The sequence below is a fragment of the Delphinapterus leucas genome, chromosome 19 (genome assembly GCF_059928025.1).
Source record: "Delphinapterus leucas isolate spDelLeu-1000000601 "Yukka" chromosome 19, BTC_Dleu_Yukka2, whole genome shotgun sequence".
NCBI lineage: Eukaryota > Metazoa > Chordata > Mammalia > Artiodactyla > Monodontidae > Delphinapterus > Delphinapterus leucas.
In genome coordinates, this window is record NC_143147.1 from 68,829,729 (window position 1) to 68,835,737 (window position 6,009).

Here is a 6,009-nt window from a genome sequence, read left to right on the forward strand (position 1 = left end):
ATCCTCAGCTTCATCAGAATCCAATTAGCAGGTAGGAGCCCCTCACTTGCTTTTAACCTCAGACAACTTACCTTATTTAGCCCATAAGTACTGGGGCCGCTGAACCATCTCTCTGCACGCCTCTAAAGATGAATGCAGGTAGGTGTGTGCCCAAGACCTCGACTCACTGCCCCTGCAGGGAACACAGATGCTTCACCACTGAAAGAGTGTCTCATCTTAGATTCTACAGAATCCATTCTTCGGGGCTCACAAGAGTCCCTCGTCTAAGGGAAAGGAAACATTTCTCCCAGAGAGTAAGCGAAATCGGCCAGATCTTTCTTGGAAGGCTAGCAGGCCAATTAATTTGATGCCTTTACTTGCAAAGCTCGTCTACAGTGAGATTAAAGGCAAATCCATACCCCACCTGCAGCCAGTGTGTCTCGAAATCAGGAGGATTTCAACCCTGGACTTGCATACTTGTGTTAGGCGGCTGTACTCCTAGGTCCCCAGGGTCCCACGAAGAAACCAAGCCCACACGGCTCCCAGCATCAATTATGGGAGACTGGAGGATTCCCGGGTTGGACTAGGTGAGGTCCAGGCCAAAGAGCAGTAACAAAGAACCCTGGAAGGGAGGCAGTGGTTCACACGTGGAGGAGTTTCTGTCTCTGTCACATCCTTGCTCAAAGGCAGGAGGCGGCCCAGGTGAGTGGGCTCCAAGGAAGAGCAGAAATCCAGGGACCGAGGTGTTTTCACCTTGCTGCTCCACCCCACCCCCGCCCCCGGCGCTGGTGTGATTATTCTCTGTCTTGTCTGGACATTAGAATCTTCTGGTCCAATCAAGTCAGAATCTGGAAGTGGAGCCCTGGCATCAGAGGGCTGTTTTAGAGCCTTTGCCCAGGTGATCCCAAGGTCCAGACAAGGTGGACAACCACGGCCCTGGGGTAGTGACTGACGCTGATTCACCACCCCCGTGTCCACGGTCATGCCTGGGAAGACAGTGGGAAGAGAGGAAGGAGAGGGTGTCATTTCCACCCACCTCCCATTGGCCTGTACTTGGTCACGTGGCCACACCTGGGTGCAAAGGAGGCTGGGAATTGTAGTCTTTCGTTAGTCCAGCTTGTGACTAGCTGAACTTCCGGAGGTTCTAATACGGGGAAGGAAGGTGGGGAGAACGGGTACTGGTGGACACATAGGCACTCCCACACTGGATGGTTACACTGGCTTGGCTGGGGGATGGGAAGATGGGAGGATGCAGGAGGTGGGGCAGGAGTGCTGATGAGTTTTTATGTAGCCAAATAGTTTGTAAATATTTATGAAATGCAGCCATGCTCTATCCCATGGTTGGGTGGCTTTTCATTCATTCAGATGGAATGCCTGTGAGGTGCCAAACACCACGAAAGGGGGTAGGAAAGCTGCTTACCTATGGAGCTCTGTTTTTGCCCAGAAGAAGGTGGGGAAGTGGGTCTGTGGGTCCTTGGTGGATCGTAGGGTTGTGAGATGCTTGAGCTCCCCCTGACCCTTTCCAACTTGGGACGGCTCCTTGATTTCTGTGAACCCAAGGTCATCATTTGACCTTCTTCCTAGGGTTATTTGGAGATACATAAAATGAGGTGATACATATGTAACTTTTTGTCTGTTCAGAACTTTATAGGGTGCAAGAAGAAAACAACTGTATTTCCCCCCCAACACACACACACACCCCATTCTCCCTTTAAACCTACACTGTGCATTCTTTCTTTTCCTAACCCTGAATGAAAGCTTTGGCGAGTCCCGTATCTTTTCTGGTCCCTTTCAGAAAACAAATACTCCAAGCACTGTCGGTGACAAAAGCCATCTCGATCTAATTCCATTTGCAGTTCAAACGTTATCATAATGAGCAAACTCAGCACTTCGTCCAGAGGTCCAGCTCCTTCCTTCCTGCAGCCTCTGCGCCGCTCCGGGCTGGGCCGCCTGTGGTGCCCGGGCTGCGGAGACAGGGGTCAGCTTCTTCCCTCTTGTCTGCCCTGCGCTTCTTTTCCTCCTTTCCCACTCACTGTGGAGCCTCTGGCCCCTGGAGCGGGGAGGTGGGAGAACAGGGAAGCACTTAGTTGACTGACACAGAAACCACCCGTCCCGCCGACTCTTACTTGGGTGGGGGGTTTCCTCGGTCCTTGAGGGCTTTCTGGCTTCGGCTTCCATAGGCAGAAGGGACCACGAGTCCCCTTGCTGGTTGCATGAGGACCTCTCTGGGCCCTTGAGCGTCCCCTCGTCCACATCTTAGTTGTGGTCACATCTCTGGTTGCCTGGGGCGAGATTCAAATGGCTGCAGCCACTCCCTTCAGTGCAGCCCCTCCGATGCCAGCATCCTTTTGCCCTAAAAGGGCACCTGATCCTCCCTCCGTCCCCTCTGCTTCGTGGCCTCAACTGACCTTCACTTTCCTCCTGTCCTGCCCTTCTCACTCTGGAGCACAGCCAAGCCCCTGTGACACCCCCTCACTTAACTGAAGAGAGGGCACAACTGCTCTTCCCCAACAGGCTGGACTGCAAGGATGCCTTTTGGTCCACCAGGTGGGCACACCTGTCCAGCACCTTGTCTGGACCTGGGCGAGTGGTGGGCACCTACCGGTTTATTCTCAGTCTTTGGGGCCACAGCAGAAACAGAGACAGAATCCCGTTACCTTTGTCAGAGTTTTGGGAATGTGCTTATTTTCCTCCTTTTGACAATTGACCACCAGGGCCATTTCTCCAGGAGTCCTCAGGCGTTCATCCCTTGGCCCTCTGGGGAGGGGACCATCAGTGGCCCCCTGGAGGCTGTGAAGTCGTTTATCCTTAGAGGAGACAATGCTGCCCGTTGCTAGTTTTAGGAAACGGAAGACGGACCGTGACATCTGCATCAGCCGAGGGCTCTGGGGTCCCAGGGTGCAGAGAAGGCAAGCTGGGGGGTCTGTGTGTCTGGTGACACGGGGCCTCCCTCCCTCAGCCTCAGAGGCCCCGCCCTTCGCTCTGGGGACAGTTCCCTCCCCACACTTCACCAGAAGGGGGCGTCCCAGGCTCATGGCTCCCCAAAGAGAGGCGGCTGGGCTTTCCCCTTAGGGATTCAGGGACCTGTTGTGGAGAAAGTCCTTTGCTTGTTGGAAAGCCGGATTGGGGTGGCGTGGGGAGCAGAGGGGACTGGGCTTCCCCACGCACCCCGTCCTCAGCCCCAGAACCCCCGGAGCCGGCGAGGTGGGAGCTGATGGTGGCTGGGGGGTGGGGGGTGGGTCGCCGCACGGTCTCCTGGCTGCTGTGCCCTGAGGGGATGAGGGGCCTGTGACCTGTTTCTAGAGGCTTCGGATAAGTGTTGAGACTCTGCCGAAAACCTCGTGCAGAAAGAAAACTCCCTCCCTGGCCTGTGGACCACGCCAAGAGAATTCCTCCCTTTGAGGGTCATCTCTCTGTGTCCAGCTCCAACTCCTGGCACCGCAACCTGATTAAGCCCCCTTCATCTCCCCCTCCTCAGCCTGAGTGATTCGTCAGCTCCTCCGTTGAGCAGGTGAGGTTGGAGGCTGGGGCATCCGGAGGCGCCTAGCGCGGGGTGATGTACAGGGGGAATAAATGGTGTCAGAAAACAAGTTTTTCCACTTCTGGTGGGAGGGCGCTGTATGGCCACACGTTGAGGACGAATGCCTCTGTCTTCCTTCAATTCTTTCCCTTCCATCCCTCATTATTTAATTAATTTATTATTATTATTATTTTTATTTCTTGTGGCACGCGGGCTCAGTAGTTGTGTTACGTGGGCTCTAGAGCGCAGGCTCAGTAGTTGTGGCGCACAGGCTTAGTTGTTCCGCGGCATGCAGGATCCTCCCGGACCAGGGATCGAACCCGTGTCCCCTGCATTGGCAGGCGGATTCTTAACCACTGCCCCACCAGGGAAGTCCCTGCCTCTGTCTTCCTGATACCAAATGTTTAGGGAGAGGGGGCACTGCGTGTGAGACAGTGTGCTGGGGTCCAGTGAGATTCAACTGACATGACCAAGCCCATGCTCTGGGCTGGTCCTGGGCAGAATTCCTGCAGGACTCTGCTCAGAACCTTGAGAAAGAAATCCTTTCTCCATCTTCTAACCGGCTCTTCTTCCTCAACCCGTAGGCAGCCACCAAGCTGTGTTGTCCTGAAGGTCCCTGTCTTGGGGAATTAGGGATTTGGACAACCACGGCTTCCAGGCTTACATTGAAAGAGTCCCTCCATGAATTCCTGCTTCATTTCATTCTCACTACAGCGCTGTGGGGGGAGAGCATCTCTACCTTCATTCTGCAGGTGTGATTTCCCCAGTTGTAACAGGTAGAAGCACTCCAATGGAATCTAATGCACCTTATTTTCTTTGTGGGTGTGTTCATTAAAATTCAATTTTGGAATTAAAAAATCCATAAAATACAATGAATACCATGACCAACAGCCATATGCACATCACCTCGAATTAACTCATGTTAACATTTCGCCCAGATTACTTCTAATACTTAATAAAGAAGCAAAACAATATTTCTATACTCCTCCCTGCATCCATCCTCCCTTCCATCTTGTCAGCAAAAATGAACAGACAATAAAGATATGAATGGATGCTTAACATCACTAATCTTTATGTAAATGCAAGTTCAAACCACAACGAGGTGCCACCTCACCTCTGTTAGGAGGGCTACGATCAAAAACCCCGGACAACAACAAGTGTTGGCAAGGATGTGGAGAAACTGGAGCCCTTGTGTATTGTTGGTGGAACATAAAGTGGTGCAGCCGCTCTGGAAAACAGTAGGGTTGTTCCTCAAAAAATCAAAAACAGAAATGCCATATGATCCAGCAATTCAATTTCTTGGTCTATACCCCAAAGAACTGAGATCATGGATTTGGACAGATATTTGCATATTCATGCTCATAGAAGCTTTATCCACAAGACCCAAAAGGTGGAAACAACTCAAGTGTCCATCAGTGGAAGAATGGATAACTGAAATGTGGTCTACCCATACAGTGGAATTTTTTTTTCTTTTTGCGGTACGCGGGCCTCTCACTGTTGTGGCCTCTCCTGTTGCGGAGCACAGGCTCCGGACGTGCAGGCTCAGCGGCCATGGCTCACAGGCCCAGCCGCTCCGCGGCATGTGGGATCTTCCCGGACCGGGGCACGAGCCTGCGTCCCCTGCATCGGCACGCGGACTCTCAACCACTGCGCCACCAGGGAAGCCCAATACAGTGGAATATTATTCAGCCTTATGAAGGAAGAAGACGCTGACACAGGCCACAACATGGATGAACCTTGAGGACGTTACACTGAGCGAAGTAAGCCAGTCGCAAAAGAACAAATACGGTATGATTCCAATTATATGTGGTCCCTGGAGTCGTCAAATTCATAGAAAAAGAAAGCAGAGGGGTGGTTGCCAGGGCCTGAGGGTCAGAGGGGAATGGGATAGAGTTCCAGTGTGGGACGATGAAGAAAGTTCTGGAGATGGATGGTGGTGATGGTTGTACAACAACGTGAATATACCTAATGCCACTGAACTGTTAACAATTGTTAAAATGGTAACTTTTATGTCATGTATTTTACCACCACACAAAAAAATGGAAAAACCATTTGTACCACAAGGGCCATATGAAAACAGGCTGTTGCGGGATTTAGCTCCAGGGTCAAAGTTTGCCAGCCTTGATGTTATTATTAGTACCATTACGGTTTTAAACAAATGAGTCACTGTGATTGTTATTATTGTTTATTATAGTCAATGCTGATTTAGCTTCAACTGCATGTTTACCCAGCTCTTTGCTCACCGTCACCCCTAGGATCCCACTTCCTCTTTCCAGGTCCACTTTCTTTTTACTGGAGTGCATCTTTTAGTGATCTTTCATCAATGGCTTTGATTAGGAAACTGAGTTTTTTGTCTGAAAATGTCTCTGTCTTACCCTCATTCTTATTGTACCCTAACACTATTTTTTTCTTTGAGTATTGCTTTAGTTTTATTTATTTCTTATTTTTATTATTTTTTTATTGAAGTATAGTTGATTACAATGCTGTGTTAATTTCTGCTATACAGCAAA